A 14,563-nucleotide genomic window follows, 5' to 3' on the forward strand; every position below is an offset into this window, starting at 1 on the left:
ATGAAAATATGTCTGCTTCTCTAGATATATCGTGTCAAAGTTTAAGTACTTTGGCCCCTAAAAAACCCCAATTACGTCATAAATGGGCGTGGCAATGATATTTTCTTATAGATATTGTTACGATCAACAACTTTGCTTCTAAATCGCATTACAAAATCTTTATCATTTTTAAGTTATCTGTATTAGAGTTTACGAGTGTCTTGGCCCCTAATTTAAGAAGCAAGTCCCTTTTTCTTGAAATCGTTGAAAAGAACTTTTGATTGTCTACCACTTGTGTTATATATGTCTTAACAAAGTATCAACTGATAAAAAGATACAGATCAAAACGTATGAAAATTTTGATAAAAATTCGTACCAAATTTTCATGCCTTGGAGAGCTCCAAGAAATGGCGCCACTGGCGTAAAACAAAAAAAATATTGCACAACTTCAGACTATAGGCTACCTATCCTGAAAATTTCATATTCATATCTCTGATAGTTTCTGATATCAGCTCTGCACAAAATAGCTCGTAAAAAACTACAAAATGGCCGATAAATCGGTACCGGAAGTGACGAAAACACAAATTTCAAAAACATATAACAATCAGATCATGACTCATCATCTTTAAAAAAATGTTTGAAATCGGCCGAATAGTTTTTGAGAAATCGCGTGCACAAAATTTGGGGAAAAAAATAAGAAGAAGAAGAAACAGTACGAAAACTATAAGGTCTTCCGTTTGAAACGGAAGACCTTAATAAACAGTACGAAACCAATAAGTTCTTCCGTTGAAAACGGAAGACCTTAACTAGACACGATCTCGTTGCGAGCAACGAGGAGGTCTTCCGTTCGATTTTTAGAAGGTGATTTGACATCATTGACTTTGATTTTCGATAACAAAACATGATTTGGAAGAGGAGTGGAGTACTAATGTTTTTCTGTATCGTTTTTATAAGTTCTCTTCCGTAGCTTTTTAAATTATTTGCATTTCTTCAAATCGAGATAGAAAAGATTAAACTTTATTAACTCTTGCATCTAAAAACCCTTATAAGGTAAACGCATGAGAAAATAATTACATTTTTAGGATAAGAAACGTATTATTCTGCTTTTATAACCTTTCACAAAATATCCCTCAGTAAAGAGCTATAGATGAAAGACTAGACTCCTTTGGTCCCCTAATTTGAGGGGCCAGCCTTTTTGATATCAAATGAAAGGTCATTTAATTCTTAACACATTTTGTTCAACAAACTTTTAGAAATTTGTTACCGTTTTTGAAATATATGAGAAAGAAGGTTTTTTTAGGGGCCGATCCCTTATCTCCTTATAGGGGCATATCAGTGTGTACATCATTTTAGGCATCTTTTCTTCTATATTGCATTTCAAAATATTTTTCCTTTCTGAGATATGGCTGATCAAACTTTTGGACTTTTGGCCCCTAAAAACCCCTAATTACGTAACACATGGTATAATCATTACCTTGCTTGGATACATAAATGTAAATAAAAAATATCTGCTTTTGTGACCTTACACAAAATATCTCTCAGTAAAGGGCTACAGATGTAAGACTTTAGACTCCTTTGGTCCCCTTATTTGAGGGGCAAGTCTTTTTGATATCAAATGAAAGGTCTTCTACTTCTTAAGAGATCGGGCTCGGTGTTCAACAAGGAAAGGTGGGGAAAATTTTTGAGCCCTCACACCGACTGAAAATTAGGCAACAGACTGTATAAAAAATTCATAGTGCAGTCAGTGTATAACCATGATCGAGATTGGACTTTGGAGGCTCCAAATATGCCTTCTCTGTTTCGAAGTATGCGAATAAGTGCCAAAACCCGATAGTCAACTGTGAACAAATCTTCGTCCGCCATTTTGAAAAATGTTCTTAGTAAGACTCGCTGTGTATTGGTGGTCGTCATAATCGTGTCCATAATCGTGTCCATAGTTTTACAACAGTGTGGTGATGTCGAATTGAATCCAGGACACTTGAATGAGGATGATAGTCGTCAACTCACAAGACAAACACAGAGAAAGCTGACGTTTGAAAACCGAGGAGATTCGGACGTTCTGAGAGCCATCGGAGAATTAGGTAAAGATTTAAGAGAAGATATTCGCTCTATTAACGATAAACTAGCGGCAGTTGAGAAAAAGATAGACAACTATGAAACAACGGTAGAAAATTTGAAACTGCATAATAAAGCTTTAGAAGAAAGAGTGCTACTGCTCGAAAATAAAATTAAAACAAGTCAAGTTGGGTATAGTCCACTAATGCATTTTCCATAGGCGGTAATGTTAACGTTAGGGTTCATAGCTCCGGCCCTACTTTTTGTTCAGCAACGAGCGACCTCTTGAATGAAAGCTCATCAAATTGTCTCTTTTCTGTTAAAATTTCGTGGTTTGAAGTCAGATTCGTTTTCCGGCAAAATGCGTCTGTATAGAAAAACTCTGAAAATGAAAGTAAAAGTAGGGAATTTCTCAGTTTTGGAAAGGGTGTACATCAATCAATTTCAATTCTTTTCTTCAAATGATAATTCAATTTTGACACTTGTTTTTAAAATTGAAAATCCTCTTTTCTGACATGCATCAAGCATTCTGATTTAAAATGTCCCAATAAATGTATATACACTCTGAAAGTATATGGACTATTTTGCTTAAAGGCACTACTTTGTTGTCCTACCGATTCTAAAAATAGTTAGAGGGATATACCCAGTTCAGAAAAGACAGTATAACGTCATATTGCATGGAAAAGAGGATGGGGACACCAAACCACAAGAGACATACCAGAAAGCCTACTCACTTATAGAGTGAGCTCCAGTTACCCAATATCAAAATCGACCAGGCATACAGACTCGGAAAACCAGGACAGAAGACGCAGAATCCACGCCCAATAATGATCAAGCTAACAAGTGTGATTGACAAAGAAACGGTAATTCACAAATCCAGAGAAATTCCGTACAACCATCGTCCAAGGCTAACTGAGGATTTCCCTCCCGAACTAAGAGACACAAAAAAAACACCTAATACCATTCCTAATAAAAGCAAAGAATAACGGTAAAAAGGCCTCGCTTAGTAGAGATAAGCTTCGAATCGTAAGCAAAATGTACTGTCTAGAAGATTTGGAAAACGATGTTCATAAATAGGAACTCGGCCGCCCACTGTTTACTGAAAATAAGGGCATTGTAAATAATGACATTACAAATAGTTATTCTAGTGTTATTGAAAATGTACAACCTGTGATGAACATTAGTGTTGTATCATGGAATATAGAAAGCTTAGCAAGTAAATTACGCTCCAATAAAAGTGAAGTGTATTCCTTGATACAACATTATGATATCATTGGTTTTATAGAATCATTTCAGACAAAAGACAATGAATTTGATCATGAGTTTGAAAGTAAAAAATGGGTAATATTTTCAGCCATGCGTACAGTTTGTAATAAACCAGCAGGTGGTGTAACAGTTTTAGTGAAGAGGTCCTTGGTGCTACAACACAGTGTGACGAAAATATTTAGTGTTGATGATAGATTGTATTTGCATATTAAGGATATATTTAGTGATCAAGAGTGCCCAAATTTAATTTTGGGTTTTATTTATCTACCCCCACGGGGGTCTATATACTACAATTCTAGAGACACTGAATGTGGAATAGACCTTCTAGCAGAAGATGTATATTAAAATAAAAAATGACCCAAGATACAATAACTGTAGATTACTACTGGCTGGTGACTTTAATGCAAGAACAGGTGATAGTGTAGATTATATGCTTGATGATTCAATTAAGTATATCCCAGTGTTAGAAGACTGTGAGGACGAATTTAATATGTCAGATAAATTCTGTAAAAAGCGAAAAAATCAGGACAAAGAGACAGATCATTTTGGTAAACAATTACTAGATATGTGTGCAGTGGAAGGAATTCATCTTGTGAATGGTAGAACCAACAGTGACTTGTTAGGAAACTTTTACATTTATTTCAAACAGAGGGTGTAGTACAATTGATTACTGCATAGCAGATTCAGCAATGTTTAAGTACATTAGTGATTTTAAAGTATTAGATGTAGATATTTCCCTCCATCTACCTATACTTTGTACATTAAATATTGTTAATAATAGTATTGAAGCCATGGAGGTTGATGTACAACTGGAACATTTACCAAAATTTAAGTGGGATATGAGTAAACTGTTGAATTTTCACACAATATGCATAATCCAGATGTGTTATCAGAAATTGAATGTATTACTGAGTCATGTTACTTAAGTACGGAGGAAACTGTCTGTAATTAAATTAAGGGGTGTCTTGGAGAGGTGTGGTGAGCACATGGAAGTAAAAGGTGAAAAAACAACTAAGGCAAATACAGAAAGAATCAATCAAAAATGGTTTGTCAAAGAGTGTGAACAACTCAAGAAAACAAAGTGCCAACTTCTTAACAAGTACAGAGTAACGCACACAGCAGAACAGCTAGATGAATACCTTGAATGTAAGAAAGGATACAAGGACCTATGTATAAGAAAAGAAAGAGACTATAGAGAATTCATTAAAAATAAATTGTGTGAAGCGACCAGACTCTACCGAGTTCTGTAGAACTATAAAGTTGTTGAAGTCAAGCCAATCAACATTGCAGAAAAAACCTATTATTTCAGCCAGAAAATGGGCCAATTACTTCAGCAACTTATTTAATCAGGTAGAGACCATAACAAATGACTTTACTGAACATGTAAACAATATGCTAGAACAACACAAGGAAGGCTGTGATTTGTGTTCGTACAATTCTGATGAGATTCTTGACAATGAAATCACAGAAGAAGAAATTCAGGAAGTTATCAAAGGTGGAATCCCAAACGAATTTTACAAGTATTCCAACAAAGAAGTAGGAAACCTACAAGGAAACTTTTTAGCCAAATATTTAATTCAGAACAGCTTCCAGAGTCTTGGTACAAAAGTGTGATTATTCCTCTCTTTAAAAAATGAGACAGAGAAGACCCTAATAACTATAGGGGAATCTCACTACTTGATTCCTGTAGCAAAATATTCACAACAGTTCTGAATAAGAGACTCAATTTATGGTCTGAGACCTGACTTGAGGAACAAGCAGGATTTCGTCACGGATATTACACAACTGACAATATTTTTGTTCTACAATCTAAAGCGCAGACATACATTACAAAAAACGAGGGAAGATCTATTGTGTCTTTATAGACTTCTCCAAAGCATTTGACTCTATCGATCGTAAAAAACTATTTTATTGTCTTTGGATTTGTGCAGCAATTGATCAACTCCAACCTGGGTATCTAAATTGAAATCAGTCTTAAATCACTACGGCTTTGGGGACGTTTGGTTAAGTGGTGGTCCTGGAGATCCAAAGGTCTTTATGTCAGAATTGAACCAAAGGGTGAGAAACTGTGCCCTATAGTCAAGTTAGACAATTCACCAAAGTGTGCTTTCTATGCGATGTTCAAAAAACAATTTGCATGTGAGAGTTACCTCTCCTTTCTAAGCTACCCCTTAAAACAGACATTAGCTTCTTTTAGGTGTTCCTTACACAAATTGCGTATTGAAGAGGGTAGATTTGAGGGAATTGATAGTGTGGATAGATTATGTCAACTTTGTAATTTAAGACAAATTGAAAATGAAGTACATTTACTATTTCACTGTCCAATGTTGGAGGACTTAAGAAGACATTTTTTGTTTAACTGTCCAACAGTTAGAAAAGATGTTCCAATTTGTATTGACCACCTTTTTAACAGCAATGACCAAAATGTCATCAAATGTACAGCAATTTTTATTAAAAAAGGTCTGTCAATAAGACAAGAAATGCTAACTCTATGACAATCTATGTTAAAACAATACAATGTTGGATATAAATATGATGCCTAAATGTACAGTGGGCAATGGTCTTTAAGTACCAAATAAACATCTTATCTTATCTTATCTTATCTTACTTCTCAACACATTTTATTCAACAAGTGTTTAGAAATTTGTTACCGTTTTTGAAAAATATGAGAAAGAAGGTTTTAGCGGCCGATCCCTTATCTCCTTATAGGGGCCGTTTAACGGAAATTTTGAAGATTGCATATCAGTGTGTACATCATTTTAAGCATCTTTTCTTCTATACTGCATTTCAAAATATTTTTTCCATTCTGAGATATGGCTGATCAAACTTTTGGCCCCTAAAACTCCTAATTACGTAACACATAATAAAATCATTACATGTACCTTGCTTGGATACATAACTGTAAGATAAACATATTTGCTTCTTTAACATTTCACAACATATCTCTCAGTAAAGGGCTACAGATTAAAGACTTTAGAGTCATATAGTCCCCTTATTGGAGGGACCATTCCCTTTTTTTAATATCATGTGAAAGGTCATGTAAATATAAATATTTTTTACATTAAATGTCTTAAGAAAATATTTTTCAGAAAAGAAATAAACAAAGAAAACCAGAAAGAATAACGACTTTTTTAAATCTCAATTTTTGGGTCCAGACGAGCTTCGGTGCCTTTTAAGTCAGACAAAAAATAATGCCCAAAACATATCTACAATCATTCGACTACAATCCCAATAAGTTTGAACCCAATATCTTCAATAGTTAAGGAGAAGATCCCAGGATAAGCCGACCCTCTGAAAATTGCTAGAACGTCAATATCTCAAAAACGAAAATGACGTCATCAAATAAAAAAATTACGTATAAAGTTTAGATCAGTTCCTATCATATCTAAAAGTTTAATAAAAATCGGTCCAGTCGTTTTGGAGAAATCGCGTGCACAAAATTTGTTGGAAAAAAAGAAAAATAGCGAAGAAAAAGAAACAGACCAAAAACAAGGTCTTCCGTTGGAAACGGAAGACCTTAATAATAAGAAACCGTACGAAAACTGTAAGGTCTTTTGTTGGAAACGGAAGACCTTAATTAGTTTGATAATTGCAAATTTAAATTCTTTCGTTGTTACGAAATCAGAAATTCGGAAAATAATTAATTTAATGTTACCAGCCTGAAATCGACAAGTGTCTAATGATTCTCATCCTACAGTCGGTTTATCTATCAACTTTTATACCTACTAAGACCTTGATCTGGTGATATGTTAAATGGAATTTAGATATTTCTTTTTCATAATTTTGACTTTCAAACTTGTCAGCGCAACACTCTGGTAATCTTGAAAGGATTTTCAAGACTAAAATTTTAAAAACGGGCATTTGATTGGAAATCTAACAAGTCGATTCAAATCAATACAAAGATATATTAGGCTATATAAATGAAACCGTCAAACCAACAGAAAAAATGAAATAGTTTGTTACATGAAGGTAAGGGTTATGTGCCTGCACTAGTTACTTAAGTAACTTTACTTTGAATTAGTTAATCGTGTTTTTTCTTACATAACTGTTTTAAAAATCTGTACTTTTGCAAATACTTTATTATTAGGTTGTAGGTTGTCGGTGTGTTGGACGGGGGTTGGTTTTTTGTGTTTTAGTTTCATTGGGGGGGGGGGGGTTAATCGGTTTTTTAATGGATGGGGTTTTCGGAATTTATATCTATACTACTACATTGTATATTAAAATGATAGACTCGAATTTTAATCGGAAGAGTGCTGCCTTTTGTTCTATATTTTTTAAACATCATTGGTACTTGAAGATTACCAATTTGTTTTTATTTTTTCTCAATTTGCTTTGCTAAGTAATAATCAGTGAACATTCCTCAAAAAATCCCGGATATCATCTGGTTTTTGTTCTTTTTTTATTTAACAATCTAGCGCGTGCGCAACACATTAACGCTAACGGGGTCTTTAGTTTATGTTCCTAAAATATCATAGTTGCATTAATAAACTTAGAAACGATAATACAAATACGTGTACATTTTCATTGGAAATTTAATTGCTTAATATTCTGTTCATATATATTTATGATTTCTTATGAGAGAAATTATAAAATAACAAATATACATATCTACTTATAGTACTTACTTTTGTCTTCATGATGGCAAAAACATTTTTGATTTCATGCATAAAAATTTACAATATATTTCTTAGGAGAGTGAAGATAAAATATATAGAATGTTTTATCGTTAAAATGATAAAAATATATTTATATCCTATGGATCCGGTTTTACGATAGAATGCGTTCCATGTATTGTCTCTATAGCAAAGAAAATACGTGTACGTTGTTGAAAAAGTGTTGAATTTTTACTTTATGTGGGTTAAATGTTTTGTTAAAAGGTATTTACAGATAGTCTCAAAATGGTTTATTACGATTAATTTGACTGTTATTTTCAATGCAAATTCATTCATTAATTTTCTCCAAAATTGTTTCGGGACAATTCTGCAATCTTCTGATACATTACAGGTATATAGGAGGCATTCAACCTGTCCTTGGTGAGGGCGTTTCCTAAGAGACAGTTAGATTAGACGATTCGAACTAAGGAAATTGTAGTTAAAGCATTGCTCTGTTATGTAAATATCAACAATACGGTGTGTCGATGTATCTATTTTGTAAATGTCCGATATGCAATGTCAACCCGTGCAAGCACGGGTCAAAGTCTTGTTGTTATTTAAGACTCAATAAATGCATATGGTTTTCAAAACTCTTCAGTGTTTCGCAATGGCTCAAAAACAGATTAGGTGTTCCATTTTGATTCAGTGTGTAACTGTGCCGGATGTTTTATTCGATATCTTACGGAATGTTTGAGTAGACAGACAGAATCCAAATCACGACCTTTGTGCTAGGACGTCGAAATAGCAAATAGTTACCATGGCGACCTTTAAACATAAGAAGTGACTGTTAAATACGTACTTTTGTGCGCAGTAAATATACAGTCATATGTATGGATTGATAACATTTTATTTTCTCAAAATGTTTACATTATTTTGATATGTTATATTGGCATTGCTTGAAATCCTTCCTAATATTGGTCTTAAACGAACAAAAAAAAATAGAGAAAAATTAAACAATTATCAACAATTATAACAAAGATCGGGTTATGTATTTTTGTACTACTCGTGAATGTTTAAACTTTCAGAAAATTTCAAATTTCTTCATAAAATAAATCTAATTATTTCATTTAAATTAATAATTACGTATAACCTATACATAATTACATCGCAACGTGTTACGGGGTTCAGCCTTCTTTTCTAATACGCATGGGCTCGCGAAGATTCTCCTGGACATGTTTGTTGATAAAAACATGTCATTTCTACTTCTACCAGGTAATAACTGTTTAAAGTTTTTAAAATAACCACAATTATTATTTTGTAAGCATGTATTTTGCGTGTTTATCATAGGAGGTGCAACAACCTAAATTTATTTTTGTAAATGAGGTTCCTTGAGAGGTTAGTTGACATATTTTAAAATGAACCGAAATTGGTAAACCATCAATAAATTATCGAGAAAGTGGTGGTGTGTTCTGTTTAGAGAGCCTCTTCAACCTCGTTTACCATGATGACCGTAGTCGGACAAAGATCTTGTAGTTTTCAGCACGTGTCAATTACTGTCAATCAAAGTCCACGTGGTACAAATAAACAATATAAGATTATTTCGGTTTGAACGACCATTAAATTTCCAGAAGCTCATAAATACGTTAATTAGGTATATGAAAGGGATTTTTATGTATTTTAACTATTATAACCAACGTTATTTCATATTTCCTAACGACACAATGGGTAAATCTGAAGTTATTCACACATGTGTTTTCAGTTGTACTGTCTCTTTAAAAAATATTTTTTAGAATATTTTCTTTACTTTTTCAGGAATGTTTCCATACAAGAGGACAAAATTTTGAGATGATCACCGTCAAAATGAAATACGTGTTTTTCATTTTTGCGACTTTCCACTTCTTGAAAAAGTCTTCGGGGATATACGGAGGTTGTATGAGCTATTACACACAACCATCTGACAAACCTGGTCATGTCAAGGCTAGTTATATTTTATTATTTTTTTATCTGTGTTTTCATTTCCAATGATGATATTAGAACAAAAAAACAGCGAACGGAATAAGCGAATATTTAGCTTGTTTTAAAAATTGTATGATAAAATAATATAGGATTAGATAAGTTTGGAGAATGATCGTCTCTTAAATAGGAATAAACAGTATTTTATTACTCAAATGTATCATGTAAAGATTTTAAAGTTCTTTTTATTCTAAAACGTATTAAAATATATAACAGATCTGAAATATAAATAAAAGGTTACCGTATTTATCTATTTTAAATGCATCGCGCATATTTTTGGGTTTTTTTTTTTTGCAAGATTATGAATGTTTTTCTAGCTGCAAAACTGTAAATGTAGCTATGCGGGAAAGTTGTTTTGACAGACTGTACTGCAGTAGAGCTACAGTTCCATCCATGCAAATAAGAAGCCAGTATATTTATTGTTGTCCATAGTTTTTGTCTCAATAAACTAATTTAGGAATATATTTTGTAAACATTTTCATTTCCTGAGATATTTGATTACTGATTATTACTTAAGAGACATTCCTCTAACTAATGATGATTATTAAAATCATATCATGATGTTTGCAAAACTCATAAGCCTTCAAGTACAATCTAATTAAAATTAGACTTGTAATTCCGCTCCTCTACGATACGCTATACTTGTACTCGAGGAGCGGAATTACAAGTCTAATTTTAATCAGATTGCCTTTAAGTACAGAAACTCTCAATTTTACAAAAAACATTTTTCCCTTGCTACCTCGACTTTGTTCATGGCCCCTTATCATTACAATTTATGTTTATGATGTTGCTGAAAAAAATGATGTTTTTCTATAAATTATTTGCTTATTATAACTCAATCTAGCACACATTAAAAAAATTGAACGAAATGAAATTTACTTTGAATCAGCGTTTTTGATAAATAATGAAAAATGATTGTTAATATAATTAAATCCTTTTAAAACCAAAGCTGTACTTTTTTCAATGAAAAAGAACATTGACACGATTTATGAAAACTATGACTTCTTATAAAACTAAAATTAACTTAAGGAATAAATTTTCTTTAAAAATATTTTAGTCTTACAATATGGCTCTATTGTCTTGGATGGATGTAGTTCATCTGATAGTGATCTCATAGAGAAAGTTCAATAATGTGCAGCACGGATTATCACGGGTCTTCCTTTACAAGTTCTAGAGATTCTCTATGTTTAGAACTGGGTTAGAACCACTGCCATCTAGCCAATCAACTGCTAAACAAGTTACTATGTACATTGTTCATATCAATAAGCTTCACAATATCTTAAAGAGGAAGGAAACTAAAAATATTTTGAATAAATGAATGAATTATCATCTGATTTAATTGTATATCGCAATTGTTCATTAAAAAAAACATAACAATGAATTACTCAAGAAATATTGATCGCTTAATTTCAATTTCCAGTCGCTATGAGATCTGACGTTTAACTTTTTTCTATGATGTCATTCCATCTATTCCGGTTTGTTTTATCAGCATAACATCAGTAATATGTTGACGGTGTGACCGTTGGACCGAGCGCAGATTGAACACAGTACAGTTCGATATGTGCACAACAATTTATTTGAAATGCACACAGTAGGATCTCGCCAAAGTTAAACTTAACGTCGCGTGCTCAGTCTACATTATGACGTCATGTATCGTATGTAAAACGTACAAGTTTTGTCTTCGGAAACAGCCGAAGAGAGTTATGTGATTCCGACAAAATTTTATTTCTTCTTTCATTTAATTCATATCTCGACTACCGGTAATAAAAATTGAATACTTTATTCAGTTTCTATATAAAAGATCTGTTTCTTTGATGTTAATGTTTTTATTTTCCATCTAATAATTTGATAAGATATACGTAGAACTAGTCGTATTTCTTGATTGAAGCACTATTTAAACTTATCTGTTTTTTATTTTTAAAAATTAAAATTTAACTTACCTTCAATTGAAACATTGGAAAGTTTTTAATCGAGTTTAGGAGCAATAAACATCGATGAGTGCCAGTCAATCAATGATCGAAATAACTTTGAAAAAACAAAATGGCGGCCAATATGGCGGCGCCCAGGGCTAGGAGAAACTTTTTTAAGCCCTTAGTACCCCTGATTCAACTCTCATTTTTCACTGATTTTCTTATATAACGTGTTACCATTAATCCTCGCTTCGCGGAGCGGGCTTCGCTGTGTACAGTGTATATGTAAGCCAAACCGGAATAATTTGTGTGACATCAAAATAATTAAGTTTTTTTTTAGTTTTGAAACAAAAGAGTTCTACGTCATGTCAGCCGCCAGTAAATACTATTTCTGTTGCTTCATTAAAGGTAGTAAGTAGTAATTCGTAATATAATATATAAAAGGTGTGACCGTTGGACCGAGCGCAGATTTTACAAGGTGCAGTTTGATTTTCGTAGAACAAACTTTATTGAAATACACACAGTAGGGTCCGCTTGGTTGCCTACTTAAATCGTTAGCCAAAATTTAACTAAACGTCGCGTGCTCAGTCTACATTATGACGTCATGTTTTAGGCGTAAAATCGTCGGAAATAGCCGAAGAGAGTTAAGTTATTCCGAACTTTATTTTATTTCTTCTTTCATTTTTTATCAATTCAATTCATATAAATGCCGCGGTAATAAATTTGAATACTTTATTCAGTATCTAAAAGATCAATTCCTTGATGTTAATGTTTTTATTTTCCATCTGATAATTTGATAAGACATACATAGAACTAGTCGTGTTTCTTGATTAAAGCACTATTGAAACTCATCTGGTGTCCTGTTTTATTTCTTTTAATTTAAGTTACCTTTTACTGAAACACTGGAACATTTTAATCGAGTTTAGGGGCAATAAACATCGATAAGTACCAGTCAATCAATGATCGAACTAACTTTTTAAAAACAAAATGGCTGCCAATATGGCGGCGCCCAGGGCTGGAAGAAATTATTTTTGGCCTTAGTACCCCTGATTCAACTTTCATTTTTCACTGATTTTCTTATATATACGTGTTACCATTAATCCTCGCTTCACGAGGCGGGCTTCGCCCGCCTCTCGCTGCGCTCGGTATAAAGTTTATTTTCAAAACAGCATGACCATATTTGACAATTCAATCCAATTTATCAATAATACGTTTTACAGTATAACTGTTTGAAAGGTGTAGCTAATATGAATTGGGCTAGATCAGTTGATGCCTATTCTTCATCTCTTGTTTGTCATTTCATATATTGTTTTTTTTATTTTTTGGACTCTAATCTTATTGCTGGCCCACGGTCGTTGTTTAATTTGTTCAAGCCCTAATATACTTTATTATTATACTTTTATGTTTAATACTGAAATCTGATTGGTTAAGACGCAGTTGATAATCTGTTCTATCACCCTTAGCGCAAGCAACACACTTAGCAACGGGTAACACAACGAATTGTAACATGCGCGTAAATAATGCACGTACGGTTCGCCGTGGAATTTACGTCATTTCTATATAAAAGCAGTGATAACATCTATAAAATTAAGACAATCAGTATAATAAAACTAGACTCTTGTTGCAAAAGCAACAAAAAAGTCTTCCGTTTTGATATACATGAATCAATTTAACCGTAGACATTGCTTCTCTTATATAGAGAAAATAGTTAATATTATAAGTATTGTAAATGATGTATCCAGACGTTACTTCCATGTAAAACAACGAGATTGAAAAAGAAATCAATTTTTGAAGTACTCTCTGTGCCGACCGGAAGTAATGCCGAACTAAACAAAACAGGTTACAAAGTTTGGTTGTTAAAAATTTGATTTATTTGAATCCTACCGGTGAAAACCGGAAGTGGCAGTTGACAAAATAAAACCCACTAAACATATCATCAATCAAATGTCTATCATTCATGAAAGCTTTGTGTCTCATTCACTTACAGTGACAAAAATCCTGCGGGCATCAAATTTGTAAAAAGGAAAGCTTCATAGAGATTTTTGAGATATCTCACCGGAAGGAACAGTTATTTGAAAATTTAACATTATAAAGATGACACATCTAAGATTGTATACTGATATATTCATTCCATGTAAAAGAAATAGATAAAGAAAAAACATATTATTTGTAGTGCTTCCGGTGACAACCGGAAGTTACGCCGAACAAAATAAAATAGTTTAAAAAAATGTACATATATAGGTCTATCATCCCACAAAGGTTGATTGTTCAAGTCGACATCGTTTATGAGATCTCGTCGAAATAAGGTTTTTTGTCTCGGGACAGGAAACGGACAAACGGAAGTGCTCAATGTAAATTGTACTAAATATTTCTTGTATACTTGTCTTTTGTACATTATTGTTCATCGAGCTCACTACAAATATCAAAGAAAAACAGTTCAACTGATAAAAAGTTCGATTTGTTTGAACTCCTCTTGTGTGGACCGGGAGTGACGGAAGACAAAATGAAACCGGTTAAACATACCTTCAATAAAATGTCTATCATCCATGAACGTCTTGCGCTTTGATCACTTATGGTTTCTGAGAACTCGTTTGTACAAAATGTGTTTCAAAAAAGCTACCCGAGATATTTGAGATATCTCACCAGAAGTAGAATTTTTTTGTTGATATAACATTGCATTGATAACGTATGTATAGATTTATACTTCTATATCTATTCAATGGCAAAAGAATTTAATGCGTAAAAATA

This window comes from Magallana gigas, chromosome 6 (assembly GCF_963853765.1).
Source record: "Magallana gigas chromosome 6, xbMagGiga1.1, whole genome shotgun sequence".
Lineage (NCBI taxonomy): Eukaryota > Metazoa > Mollusca > Bivalvia > Ostreida > Ostreidae > Magallana > Magallana gigas.